General features: G+C 42.8%; 1 pseudogene; it reads left to right on the plus strand.

Annotated features, from left to right (window-relative positions):
* The first annotated feature begins 2,282 nt into the window (after positions 1-2,282).
* On the plus strand, positions 2,283-2,346 carry LOC115936100 (uncharacterized; annotated as a pseudogene).
* The last annotated feature ends 13,139 nt before the right edge of the window (positions 2,347-15,485 follow it).

Here is a 15,485-nt window from a genome sequence, read left to right on the forward strand (position 1 = left end):
CTAGAGTACAGTGGCGCCATCTCGGCTCACTGCAACCTCCGCCTCCCTGGTTCAAGCGATTCTCCTGCCTCAGCCTCCCAAGTAGCTGGAATTACAGGCGCCCACCACCAAGCCTGGCTAATTTTTGTATTTTTAGTAGAGACGGGGTTTCACCATGTTGGCCAAGCTGGTCTTGAACTCCTGACCTCAGGTGATCCACCCACCTCGGCCTCCCAAAGTGCTGGGATTACAGGCAGAAGCCACTGCACCCGGCCCGTATTATATGAAACTGTAGTATGCTGCAGCACTGTGGAGGCCTGAGTCCCTGATCACAATGGGTGAGGAAAAGAAGAGCCTCTACTGAAGCAGTTCTCAGCTCTGTCAGGGTGTCTTAGTCCATTTTCTGTTGCTTATAACAGAATACCTGCAACTGGGAAATTTCTGAAGGAAAGGAATTTACTTCTTACAGTGCAGGCTGAGAAGTCCAAGGTCAAGGGTCAGCATCTGGTAGAAGCCTTCTTGCTGGTAGAGACTGCGGAGTTGTGAGGGTGTCGCCCAGTGGAAGGGGCTGCGTGTGCTAGCTCAAGGCTCTCTTCCTCTTATAAAGCCACCAGTGCCACTCCCATGATAACCATTAATCCATTAACCCATGAACCCATGAATGGGTTAATCCATTCATAAGAGCAGAGCCCTCATGACCCAATCGCCTCTTAAAGGCCCTGCCCCCCACGACTGCCACATTGGGGATTCAGTTCCAACACCTGGCATTTGCCAGACACATTAAACCGTAGCACTGGGTAACAGAATTGTCTGTAGAGCTTTGTAAAAATACATGTTTCCTAGAGTGTCTGATTGAGTAGCCCAGGCTTGAGGCACAATTCTCTCTGGTTTCACTGCTATACAGAGGTCCTTCCTCCTTCCCGTTCATGTGTTTAGAAATCTAACAGATGATTCCTGACAATACTCATTACTGCTGGTTCCCATCTGAATGTGTTTGGGCATCCTGCCACCGGAACCAGTTGGTGACAACTCTAAATCCATTTAATGTTCTGAATGTGTGGCTCCAGAAATTCCTTCTTAAATCCCTTTCGCTTCTCTGCCTCAGGGGCTGTCATTACTGCAATATTTTGTGGCAAGTTCCAAAGACAGATAAAAAGGCCTGTCTTCAGTTCCTGTCCTGCCTTCCCTATAAAGTATCTGATTTCTGAATTTTTCTTTTTTTTAAAGAGAGAGGGTCTCACTCTGTTGCCCAGACTGGAGTACAGTGGTGCAATCATAGCTCACTGTGACCTTGAACTTCTGGGCTCAAGTGATTCTCCTGACTCAGCCTCCCGAGTAGCTGGGACCACAGGCACATGGCACAATGCTTAGCTAATTTTTTTTTTGAGATGGAGTTTCACTCTTGTTGCCCAGGCTGGAGTGCAGTGGTGAGATCTCGGTTCACTGCTACCTCCACCTCCCGGGTTCAAGCAATTCTCCTGTCTCAGCCTCCCCCATTACAGGCAGGCACCACCATGCCTGGCTAATTTTGTATTTTTAGTAGAGATGGGGCTTCTCCATGTTGGTCAGGCTGGTCTTGAACTCCCTACCTCAGGTGATCCACCCACCTTGGCCTCCCAAAGTGCTGGGATTACAGGAGTGAGCCACTGTGCCTAGCCTGCCTGGCTAATTTTTTTTTTTAATAGAGATAGCATCTTGCTACGTTGCCCAGGCAAGTCTCAGACTCCTGGCCTCAAGTGATCCTCCCACTTTGGCCTCCCAAATCTCTGGGACTACAGGTGTGAGCCACTGTGCCTGGCCTCTGGTAGGAGCTTTGAGGCCTCTGGTAGGCCTCAAATAGGAGCTTTGTGATTGCCTGATAGCCAGGCTCATAGTAGGACCACAGGCTCCAAAAGTTCCCATTCCATGGGAAAAGCAGAATAGGGTTTTAATCAATCTATACGTGACTGTCAAGGATCCCTCACCCTCCCACGAAAGTTGCCAATTTCTCTTTTTAAATTAGTGCATATTCTAGACCTCGGTGGTAAAATGGGGAGAGACTCCAATGAGGTACCTCCTCAAAATTCGCAACAAAATAGAGAAGTGGTTTAAAAGCAGCAAAATAATGCAGTAGCAATTACAAAAGGTACTTGCGGACAGGGCATGGAGGGATTGGTCTTACTTATGTTATAATCTTTAAAAATTCCCATCAAGAGTAAGAGTGACCTGGGAGAGTCTCATTATCCTCTTGACCAAGCAGGTTCTAGGTGCTCCTGACTCATCCCATTCCCACTCCCAGCAGCAGTATAAGGGGAACAGATGTCGTACTCGCCTCAGCAGCACATATACTAAAATTGGAATAATACAGAGAAGATTAGCGTGGCCCCTTTAAAAATCTTTAATAAAAAGGCCAGCATGGTGGCTCATACCTGTAATCCCAGCACTTTGGGAGGCCGAGGCAGGCAGATCACTTGAGGTCAGGAGTTCAAGATCAGCCTGGCCAACATGGTGGAACACCGTCTCTACTAAAAATACACAAAAATTAGCTGGGTGTGGTGGCGCGTGGCTGTAGTCCCAGCTACTCGGGAGGCTGAGACAGGAGCATCGTTTGAACCCGGGAGGCGGAGGTTGCAGTGAGCCAAGATCTCACCACTGTACTCCAGCCTGGGTGACAGAGCAAGACCTTATCTCAAAATAAATAAATAAATAAATATAAATAAATAATTTAAAAAAAGGAACGGAGGTGGGGGGGCGGGGAATTCCTTAAGAATCACCCTAATATGCCCAACAAGAAAGAGGCGGGCCAAACAAGACATAGGAATCCAAGGATGAGTTTTGCACAAGAACAGAAATCGTGGCCTTCCACTTGCCATTTTGTCTCCCGTCTCCCGGTTGGGAGGAAAGCTGGAGAAAGTGGTTCCAGTTTTTGGCGTCTGTGGAGATAAACGTATTTTTCCTTCTTAACAAATGAATATGAGTTATATTCATAGATTTCTTAACATTTTTGCATTAAAAATTTTTTGAGTTTTTGTGTTCCTGCGATGAATCTCACTTAGTTGATCTATATCACTATTTTAATGTACTTTTAAATTATCTTTATGAATATTTTATTGAGAATTTTGGCTCTCATATTTAAAAATGAAATTGTCTGTAATACTTTCCCACTCTCCGGCACCTGAGTCCATGGCTTTGGCAGCCATAGTGATCATGAACTTCCGGCTATGTCCTAGAGTCATTTATCTCCGAGGATGTCAGGAGGAACCCCAAAATGTCATCAAGACACTGGCTACAGGTAGGCCCCTTGTTTCTGCCACTGCTCCTACTGCCTCTATTTGGCCCTAAATTTCTGCCATCAGAGTTGGCATGCCTCACATTCACACTCTGTGAGCTGTGAACAAGTAGGTTCCCAGGGAAGTCTTTATCACACAGCAAATCCCACCTCAAACTTCCACCTCCCACGAAAAGGAACCCTGGAGTTAGGAAATTCTCTCCTCTCTAATGCACAGGAGTTTTCAATTTCCTCAAGCCTGGGGGCGGCCAATACTCAGGCTCTAGGGAAGCAGCTTCCACCCCAAGCACACAAATAGATTTTCCCAACAGAAACAGGTGTTTTGTTGTTGTTTTGTTTTGTTTTTCTGTCAAAAGTATTCTGGTGCCAGCTATAAAGAAAATATAAACTTTCCCGCCTTATAATAGTAGCTACAAAATAAATGTATGTGTTTTCAATGATTTTTAAGGAGATATTATATTAATATTTGGGTATATTTTATCTACAGAAGGTATTGTACTTGGTGTTGTCAACCCTTTACTTAATAATTTTTTAAAAACTACAGATAGGTTGTGTGTGGTGGCTCACACCTGTAATCCCAGTACTTTGGGAGACTGAGGCAGGAGGATCACTTGAGGCCAGGAATTCAAGACCAGCCTGGCCAACACAGCAAGATCCCATCTCTACAAAAAAATGAAAAATTAAAAAAAAACTATAGAGAAATTATAAAATGCATGCTCTATTACTTCATGGGTGGTGGTGGAGTCTGCAATCTGCAGTCTTGTGAATAAACATCCCCCAACTGACATTCAAAATATGGGACCAAAAGTAAAATTGAATCACTAAAATCATAGTACAGGTCTGCTTAGGTCAGACCCCACAGTATGGAAGCTGTGTCAGTTAGCAGTTGGCATTCCCCCAGGAGTAACAGAAACCCCACGAGAGTGGCTTGAATACAAGAGTTTATTCTCATATAACAGCCCTGACATAGGGAGGCCTTTCAGGAGCCAGTATGGTGGCTTCACATAAAAGCCACACTGGAGTCCTTACGATGCTGTTTCTGCCTCTCCATCCTCAGAGTGTGACCTGTCATCAAGGTCAGCTTGTAGTTTAGGATGGCACGGATCCTCCTCAGCCATCATGTTTGCAAGCTAGGCAGCAGAGAGGGCAAAAGTGAGCAGAACTGGCTTTTTTTTTTTTTGGAGACAGTCTCATTCCTTTGCCCAGGCTGGAGTGCAGTGGCACGGTCTTGACTCACTGCAGCCTCTAACTCCTGGGCTCAAGGGATCCTCCCACCTCAGCCTCTGGAGTAGCTGGAACCACAGGCACCCGCCACCATGCCCGGCTAATTTTTGTATTTTTAGTAGAGAAGGGGTTTTGCCACGTTGCCCAGGCTGGTCTCAAACTCCTGGCCTTAAGCAATCCACACACCTCGTTCTCTCAAAGTGCTGGGATTACAGGCGTGAGCCATCACACCTGGCCTATAGTGTTATTTTATGAGGGTAAAACTGACACGAATGGTATAACTCTTAGATCAGTTTACAGTTTTTTTCTTATGGGAGACACAGTCCAACATTGATCCTTTGGATCCATGTAGCTATAATTCATGCATTCGAACTGCTGAATAGCATTCCTTTGTATGAATAAGCCACAGTTATCCCTTCCTTACTGAAGGACACTTAGGTTGTTTCCAGTATTTTCTTTTCCTTTTTCTTTTTTTTTTTTTGAGACGGAGTTTTGCTCTTGTCGCCCTGGCTGGGGTGCAGTGTTGAAATCTCAGCTCACTGTAGCCTCCGCCTCCTGGGTTCAAGCGATTCTCCAGCCTTGCCTCCTGAGTAGCTGAGATTACAGGCATGCGCCACCATGCCCAGCTAATTTTGTATTTTTAGTAGTATTTTTAGTAATTTTGTATTTTTAGTGGCCAGGCTGGTCTCAAACTCCTGATCTCAGGTGATCCACCGGCCTCATCTTCCCAAAGTGCTGGGATTACAGGCACCTGGCTAAAATTTTCTATTATAAACATTGTTGCAATAAACAATCTCCTTGTACCTGCCTCCTTGAGAGTCTCTCAGATATACATCTAGGAGCTCTCCCAACATACATGCCTCTTCAAGGTTGATAGGTAGCGACCAATTTCTCTATAAAGATGCAATTTGCATTCCAACCAGTAGTATATGAGTCCCCATTCCTCCCTATCCTCCCAACACTAGGTGGTATTAAAAATTTTCCCCCATCTGCTGAATATGAAATAATTAGTTTTAATCTTCATTTCCTTAATACAAGAAAGATTCAGCATATTTTCCTGTTTATTCATTGCTTTTTCCCTTTTGTAAACATTCAGTTTTCGCCCATATTGCATGTGGATTGCTGTATTTTTCCTTATTAATTTATGTTAGTTCTTTTTTTTTTTTTGAGACGGAGTCTCGCTCTGTCGCCCAGGCTGGAGTGCAGTGGAGCGATCTCAGCTCACTGCAAGCTCCACCTCCCAGGTTCACGCCATTCTCCTGCCTCAGCCTCCCAAGTGATTGGGACTACAGGCGCCCGCCACTGCGCCCGGCTAATTTTTTGTATTTTTAGTAGAGACGGGGTTTCACTGTGGTCTCCATCTCCTCACCTCGTGATCCGCCCGCCTGGGCCTCCCAAAGTGCTGGGATTACAGGTGTGAGCCACCACACCCGGCCAATTTATGTTAGTTCTTAAGGCCGGGCGCGGTGGCTCACACCTATAATCCCAGCACTTTGAGAGGCCGTGGTGGACAGATCACTTGAGGTCAGGAGTTCGAGACCAGCCTGGCCAACATGGTGAAACCCTGTCTCTACTAAAAATAATAAAACAAAAAATTGCCAGGCATGGTGGCGGGTGCCTTTAGTCTCAGCTACTGGGGACGCTGAGGCATGAGAACTGCTTGAACCTGGGAGGTGGATGTTGCAGCAAGCTAACATTGCACCACTGCACTCCAGTCCGGGCAACAGAGTAAGACCATGTCTCAAAAAAAAAAAAAAAAAATGCTAGTTCTCGTTATATCTAGATAATAATCCTCTGCCAGTTGTATGTGATGAAAATATCTTCTAGTCTGTGACTTGTCTCTTACCCTTGTTATGGTGTTATTTGTCATACAGCAGTTTTCTTTTTTAACATACTCGATCTCTACCTGACTTTTCTGTACTGTTTGAGCTTTTCAATAATTTTTCAACAAATCCTAATCCTGATATAGACATTCTTCTAATTTTCTTCAAAAGTTTTAATGTTTGATTGACAGAATGTATTTTTATTTTTTATTTATTTATTTTTGAGGCGGAATCTCACTCTGTTGCCCAGGATGGAGTACAGTGGTGTGATCTCGGCTCACTGCAACTTCTGCCTCCTGGTTTCAAGCAATTCTCCTGCCTCAGCCTCCTGTGTAGCTGGGATTACAGACACACACCACAACGTTCAGCTGATTTTTGTATTTGTAGAGATGGGGTTTCACCATGTTGGCCAGACTAATCTCAAACTCCTGACCTCAAGTAATCCACCCATCAAAGCCTCCCAAAGTGCTAGGATTATAGGTGTGAGCCACTGGGCCTGGCCAGAATGTATTTTATTAATGAGGTATTTTATTAAATGAGGTATCATGTGCATAAGCAGTTATCCAGCACCGTTTATTGAAGAGTCTATTCTTTTCCTCCTGGTTTGTAATGCCAGCTCTAGACATACCATACTCAGCGTAGTGGTTATCACTCCTTTCTGTTTCATTAGTCTCACACTCTGCATCAGTTCCATATTACTCAAATCACAGTAGTTTTCTAGAAAGTCTTGAAACCTGCAAGGCAAGTTTCTCTCCTTATTCTTCTAAGTCACTTGACTATTTTTTACTGTGTTAGTCTCCTGTTGCTGTTATAACAAATTACCACAAATTTAGGGGCTGAAAACAACACAAGTTTATTCTCTTACAGTTCTGGAGGTCTATGTTCCTCCTGGAGGCTCTTGGGAAGAAGCCACGGCCCCGTCTTTTCCAGCTTCTAGAAGCTGCCTACATTTCTGGGCTCGTGGCTCCTTCCCCCTGCTGCAAGGCAGCAGTGCAACATCTTCTGGTCTCTCTCTGCTCCTCTGGTCACATAGCCTCTTTCTTACTCTGACCATCCCACTTCCCTCTTAGAAGGACCCTAGTGATTGGCCTACGCAATAATCCAGGATAATCTCCTCATCTCAAGTCTCTTAATTTAATCACATCTGAAAAGTCTCTTTTGCTATTGTAACGTATCCACAGGTCTAGCCTTTAAGAGATGGACATTTTCATGGGAGCCATTATTCAGTCACCACACTGGCCTTTTACAATTCACTGTGAGTTTTGAGATGTTTGCTGGGTTCTATGGGAAAAGAAGCCCTGTTAGGGTGTTGATTGGAGTAGTATTGAATTTATAGATTGATTTGAGAATTGACATCTCTAGAATGCTGAGCTTTTCCATTTATAACATGGTTTCTCTATTTAGGCCTTCTTTTGTGCCCTTTAGTAAAGATTTATAATTTTTTCCATAAAATTGTTGTATAGCCTTTGTTATGTTTATTCCTAGGTGCTGTGTATGTTTTGCTGTTATGAATAGGATTTTTTACTATTACAATTTCTACTTGTTTTTTGTAGGTATATAGGAATACTATTAAATTTTGATTTACATATTTATCTTTTATTTAGCAACCTTAGTGAATTTTATTTTTCTAACATTTTGTCTGCAGATTCTTTTGAATTTTGTATATGGACATTTTAATCTGTAAATAATGACAACTTAGTTTTTTTTGTTTTGTTTTTCTTATCTTGTTGCACTAGCTAGGGACTTCATTACAATACTGAATCATGCTTCTAACTATACTAATAAGTAAGCTGGTTGTACACTATCAAGTTTTGGGAGTTCCTATCTGTATTAGTCTGTTCTCACACTGCTATAAAGAAATACCTGAGACTGAGTAATTTATAAACGGAAGAGGTTTAATTGACTCATACATGGCTGGGGAGGACTCAGGAAACTTAACAATCATGGCGAAGGCAAAAAGGAAGCAAGCACCTTCTTCACAAGGCAACAGGAAAGGGCGTGTGTGAAGGAGAAATTGTCAAACACTTACAAAACCATCAGATCTCGTGAGAACTCCTCACTATCATGAGAACAGCATGGGGGAACCACCCCCATGATTCAATCATCTCCCACCAAGTCCTTCCCTCAACATGTGGGGATTATGGGGATTACAATGCAAGCTGAGATTTGGGTGGGGACACAGCCAAACCATATCACCATCTATTCTTGGTTTGCCAAGAAGTTTATCTTGTAAACGTTTTGACAACAAGAAAGGGTGTTGAACCATAGCTAATGATTTTCTGCATCAAGTGAAATATGTTTTCTTTCTCTTTTTGTATGTTAATCTGTTAATGTGTATTCCTAGGATACCCCTAGTTGATCATACTGTAATATTTTTAATATATAGCTGGATTTAGTTTAGTAACATTTTATTTACATCTTTTGTATACTAGTTTATCAATTAGATTAGCATATACATTTTCTTTTATAATGGACTTTCCTAATTTTACTACAAATGTTATACAAATCTCATAAAATTAGTTAGGTTTCTTTTACTATTTTCTGTAACTGTTTTTTTTTTCTAAGATAGGAATCCATACCTTGAAATCTGATAACACGTGCTTGTAAAGCTGAGTGACCCTGGTGTTATTTTGTATAATTAATTTTTGTGAGTGGTTATACTGTTCACGGTTTCTCTTTTCCCTTGAGTTGGCTTGGAAATTTATGATTTTCTAGAAAAATGGCCCAACTTGTCTAAGTTTTGTCACTGATCGGCACAAAGTTGCTGCCAGAGAGCGGGCTCTGAGATGGACTTGGCATGCACACAAGGTTTCATAGGGATGCTCTTGGGAGGGCAAGAGTCCACGAGTGGGTGAAGGGAGAAACAGCTCCTGTGCTGGCCAAATGACCACCTCATCTGACCCCACAGGGAGCTCAGGAGCTAGACCGACCCTAGGTGTGGTCTGGTGGGGCCACCTGGGTCCATTGCTGGATACAGACCCGTGAGCATCGGGTGAGGCAGCACCCAAAGGGACTGAGTTGAAGGCTGTGGGCTGACAGCACTCCCAGCAGCTAAGGGCAAGATCCTGTATGCAGAGGAGCGGGGGTTGTCCCAGTCTTCCTCACAACCACCCCTGCCCGCCAGCTGCTCACATACATTAAGAGAGCAGCTCCTTGGAGGTTCTGGGGAGTGTGGGGGAGCCTCCTCCTGGGGATTTCTTTTTCTTTTTCTTTTTTTAGAGACAGGATCCCACTCTTCACCCAGGCTGGAATGCAGTGGTGCCATCATAGCTCACTGCAACCTCCAACTCCTGGCCTCAAGGTATCCTCCTGCCTCAGCCTCCGAAGTAGCTGGGACTACAGGTGTATACCACCATACCTAGCCTATGGGAGAATTTAGAAGAGGAAGGTTAATAGAACAAACCACAGCCCTTCCCACCACAGCTGGCCTCAGGCTGCAGTCCACACTCCTCGTCTCTTTCCTCTACATCTGTTCCCCATTCATCCATCCCTCAGCTGGCACATCTGCTGTTCTCAGCTGGGATTGCTGCACTTGAGGTGCCCACATGGATCGCCTGGGTGCCAAACATATGCTTCCAGTCTGGAGCAGAAGCCTTTCCTCCTCCTGGTAATGGTGGCCAGTCAGTGCCACCAGGAGGGTGACTCCTCTTCCTGCTGCAAGGTCCCTTGGCACAAGGAGATTGAGTGCCCTGGTGGCACCTCCCCTGGCAGAAGTGTCTTCCTGGGACCAGGCCCTTTAGACCTGCAGAACTCAAACTTACAGAGAATGGGAAATGCCGATTCCTTTCCCAACTGGTCCCTGGGGATGAGACAGGCAGGGCCTCTGGTCCCCAGGCCCATGCATTCTTCCCACTGAGCACTGTGTAAAGGTCTTTAAAGTGCAGCCTGTGTCCTGGAGGATGGCACCTTATGCCCTGAAAGTCCTGCCCTGGAGTGGGCACTTCAGCCATGCCTCTATCAGGTCCACTGTTCTGTGGCTTCACTACGGGATCCTGTGTTCCTGGGCCACTCTCCCACCTCCCTTGCTGTAACGTGGGTCCCACGCCTGATGTGATGTTATAAGGTATCCCATGCCAGAGGATCAAACATTCTGTCTCTGTCCCTTCCAAGGTGGAAGAGGGTCCCTGTCACTGACTTGCCACCTAGTGGCTGGTTCTTCTCCTCCGAGGATAGTGCCAGTGAAGGGACACAGTACTGGTCTCTGTGGTTGGCAGATTGGCTATTCAGTTGCATACATTGCTAGATTAGCTTGGAGAGTAGACGTATTAGTTCCATATTGCTGCCTAACAATCCCCAAACTTAGAGGCTTAACACAGCATTTATTATCTCACAGTTTCTGTAAATCAGGAATCCGGCCCTGGCTTAACTGGGTCCTCTAACTAAGGGTCTTTCACAGGCTACAATCAAGATACTGGCCAGGGGCTGGACGCGGCGGCTCACACCTGTAATCTTAGCACTTTGGGAGGCCGAGGTGGGAGGACTGTTTGAAGCCATGAGTTCGAGAACAGCCTGGGCATTATTTTCATTTAAAAATTTAAAAATTAGCCAGGTATGGCAATGGACACCTGTAGTCCCAGCTACTCGGGAGGCTGAGGTGGGAGGATCACTTGAGCCCAGGAGTCTGAGACTGCAATGAGCTATGATTGCACCACTGCTCTCCAGCCTGGGCGACAGAGTGAGACCTAGTCTTTAAAAGAAAAACAATAATAATAATAATAAATAAAACCAAAGTATTGGTTAACTATAAATGGGAGTGAATAATCTTACTGGGGTGATGGAAATGTTCTAAATCTGTATTGTGGTGATGATTATACAACTTGGTAAATTTGTTAAAAATCATTGAGTTGTACAGGTAAAATGGGTGAATTTTATGGTGTAAAAGTTATACCTCAGTTAAGTTACACATACACACCACATTAGTTATAATGCTCTGTACAACCACAGAATGTCAGCAAAAACAGCTATGAAGGATTTTTTTCATAAACCAAATTTTCCAATGAAAATGCCACCAACCACTAGATGTAGCTGCCTTTTCACGACAAGAAGGCCTTTGTTCTGGGTCTCAGGGACTTGAAGTTATCAAACGTCAGGAATAAGGAAATATTTTCAAGTATCAGCTTATTCAGATCGATCATGATTGAGCCTATCAAATCATTTTATCCTTGGGTACAATTTATATTCCTGGGGTGACGAGTGCACTAGCATTTCCAGACTTCACCACTATACAATTCATTCATGAAACCAAAAACCACTTATACTCCAAAAGCTATTGAAATAAAAAATATATATTAAAAATCAGTTTATCCATTGTATATACAATTTTAAAACTCACACCATAATAAATTTTAATAAGCAAACTAGAAATGCATTCCTATCAAAACTATTTAAACTATTTTAAATTAGCCTTATACAGGTTATATATTTGTTTTGTTTTGAGACAGAGTATCACTCTGTCACCCAGGCTGGAGTACAACGGTGTGATCTCGGCTCACTGCAACCTCCGCCTCCCAGGTTTAAGCGATTCTTTTGCCTCAGGCTCCTATGTAGCTGGGAATACAGGCAAGCACCACCATGCCTGGCTTACTTTTTGTGTTTTTAGTGGAGATGAGGTTTCACCATGTTGGCCAGGCTAGTCTCGAACTTCTGACCTCAATTGATCTACCCGCCCCAGCCTCCCAAATTGCTCAGATTACAGGCATGAGCCACCGTGCCCAGCCTGGTTATACATTTTGGTAAACATTTTTTATAAACTTTGATTTTTATGACATATTTCACATCTACAAAATGTATAATTTTATATTATTTATTTTCCTCCAGCTTTATTAAAGGGTAATTGAAAAAATTTTAAAATGTACTTTAAAATGTACATTTTAAAATATTTTTGTACATTTTAAAAGTACATTTAAAAGTACATTTTAAAAGTACATTTAAAAGTACATATTTTAAAAGTACATTTAAAAGTACCTTTTAAAAGTACATTTTAAAAATACATTTAAAAGTACATTTTAAAAGTACATTTAAAAGTACATTTTAAAAGTACTTTTAAAATTTTTTCAATTTAATTGTTTTTCTGCTAAGAAAAATAAGTGTGAATAAAACCTTTCAAATAACATGGAAAAATCTTCTAAAGAAAATATAGCCTCTCCCTTCATTACTTCAGTTCTTTCAAGAATATTAAAATAATAAACTGGGTTACAGGACAGTAACCCTCCTAATGTACACTGAAAACCACAACCTTTTCTAAGCCAGTGATAATTTCTGTTAACTTGGTGCGGCCCTGTTAGGTTGAGAAGGGCAGAGGAAACTCCTGCGGTGGAAAATTTTCAGTCAGTCACAGTTTTTGGCGCATTTATAAATAACATAAGTAAAACAAAATTTGCCCAAGTAAAGTCTTCATGTGTGAAAATCTTAATCCAGTTACCAGAATCAAAGTAGACGTCCCTGCCTTCATCACAGGCCAGTTTCAGCCTAAGGCTTTTTTCTCTTAAATGCTGGGCAATCCTCAGAATGGATTATTAAAAATATTGATGTTGAAGACATTCTGAAAGATAATTTTATAGGTTCATGACCTGATACTAAGAATCTAGAAGCTGTGTTCACAGGGATGAGGTAACAAATAAGATCTGATGAACTCTTCTTTGAAATTTACATTTCACTGTGAATTTCATCACAGTGTCACAAATGTCAAGGTCAATGTGGAGAAAACAGAGGTTCCCAATCAAACAGGGGTCAAATGACCTTGCCAAAGCGACACAGGGAGTTTTAACAGAAAAGCTAGGACCAGAACCCAGGTCTGGTGGCTGTCAGCCATGGTTCCTCGAGCCAAGCACACACCCACTGTTCATTCTGCTCTTCACAGCGCCTGTAGCTTTGGACTTTGTTCTTTTGTTTCTGTAGTTCTTTTTATCCAGGATGGATTTTTAAGAACATAGGTAATCACTGCCTGACTCATTTTAAAATCAAAATCATGAAACAGGGGTGTCTGGGATACTAAATGCTCTAGAAGTATTCAAGTAATTGATTGTAGTGAAAATCCCTAAGAAACCACAGCTAATCTCAATGTGCTTTGGTGCGTGAAGTCCATACCAGCGTGGAAGAGCTCCCGTAGATTTTCTGCTAAGCCCCTCCAGCAACTCGGTCTTCTTTCTCTATTGTTACATGGGGTGTTCCCTCTATGAAAACCTCTGCTGGTACTCCAACCTCCCCTCCCTGCCCCCCAAACTGCCACAATCCTGTATTCCTGGAGCAACAGCAACCCAGCATTTAATGATGCTAAGTCAGGTTACTTGAATAGAAAGACTAATAGGTTAGGCACGTTATACCCTTGATAAGGTAGATTTGTCTTCTACCCTTCTAGGTCTAAACTCCAATAAAATCCAGCTGGGTTACATCAATTCAGACATCTGGATAAAAGGATGAATGAAACCATGTACATAATACAGAATTATGCATGCCAGGAAAAAAAAATTATACTGCCTGAAAGCTGCAACCTTCATGACATCAAATCTATTTTAACACTGGCTGGTTATGTGAGGAAAAGGCTAATAAAAAAAAATTCTGGCTGACCAAAGAAGTATGTATGTATGTGTATTTATTTTTAAATTAATATTGAGATGGATTAATGTTCTAAAATTTGGAATTTCTAACATTATCTTATTCATAATATCATATATCAAAAGTCTCTGAATAGAAATTGTTCAAAGGCATATAATCTAATTATCATTACCATGTCACTAATCTAACCTCTAAGTAATTGCTAAATGCCATCAGCACCTTCGTCTCCAATTACATTTTCATGATATTTCAAGCTACAATAACAAAACAGATGCTGATCTCGGCATTACTAAGCAACAGGATATGTATACTTTTTAGAGTGTGAAAATATCACTGCTCTCCCACAGTTAATGATACTTATTTTCCAAGAACTTCTAGTGATATGATTATGCTCATCCAATTCCCATGAGGCCAACACTGTGATCACAGGTTACGATAAGAACTAAAATGCCACCCACAGCCATGTCTGAGTGACACGCAAAACGCTTTGACTCTTTTCCACTATGTTTTTTTTTTTGAGACAGAGCCTCACTCTGTCACCCAGGCTGGAGTGCAGTGGCGTGATCTCAGCTCACTGCAAGCGATTCTCCTGCTTCAGCTTCCCCAGTAGCTGGAACTACAAGCACGTACCACCACATCCAGCTAATTTTTGTATTTTTAGTAGAGATGGGGTTTTGCCATGGCCAAAGGCTGGTCTCGAACTCCTAACCTCAAGTGATCCACCTGGCTCGGCCTCCCAAAGTGCTGGGATTATAGGTGTGAGCCACCGCGCCTGGCCTCATTTTCCACTATGTTCTAACCACCTAAAATAACCCCTCATATGCAGTTAAAGCAAAACCGCTAATTTTGCTGAGAAAAGATGGATTCATTTTAAAGTCACTTACTTGCTAAAACTATGTGGCCTGGAAGTAATGTCTAAAGTTCTTATGTCAAATAATTCAGTCTATTTGCAATTAACTGTGTACTCTTAGAGAAAACTCTATAGTTTAAGGATTCCCAAACCTTGTCAAATTATTGCCCCTCCCCCACAGTTAACCCAAGACTCCCCAGAGTTACTGTGAATATAATTCACCAAACTAGATCAGAGAAAACTGCCCTTAATCCCTTGCCCCCATAGGGCTTGGCATACACTTGGAGAGTCCATGGCAGAAAAGAAATACCACCCGTTGAGTTTTGAAATGTTCATAGACTAATGTTTCTAAGAAAATACGCCGTTTGGAAGTCACACATACACTAGGTGGCGCTGTGGCTGTGACATTAAACAGTCTGTGTGCTGGATAAATGCTGGGTAAGAGCATCCATGACTTAAAGGAAAATTAGGCTAGGCCCAACCCCAGATCATAGAGTTCAGTGTTCTCCAACACTAGAGTGCTTCAGAAACATGCCAGGAACTTGAGCCTGGCGTGGTGGTGGCACATGCCTGTGGTCCCAGCTATTCTGGGGGCTGAGGCAGGAGGATCGCTTCAGCTCAGGAGGTGGAGGCTGAGGTGATCTGTGATTGTGCCACTGCACTCCAGCAGGGGCAACAGAACAAGACCCTGTCTCAAAAACAAACAAACAAACAAACATGCAAGGAACTGGTTAAAAATACAAATTCCCAGACCTACTGAATGAAAATTCCAGAGGTATGGAACACA

Source organism: Gorilla gorilla, chromosome 8 (genome assembly GCF_029281585.2).
Source record: "Gorilla gorilla gorilla isolate KB3781 chromosome 8, NHGRI_mGorGor1-v2.1_pri, whole genome shotgun sequence".
Lineage (NCBI taxonomy): Eukaryota > Metazoa > Chordata > Mammalia > Primates > Hominidae > Gorilla > Gorilla gorilla.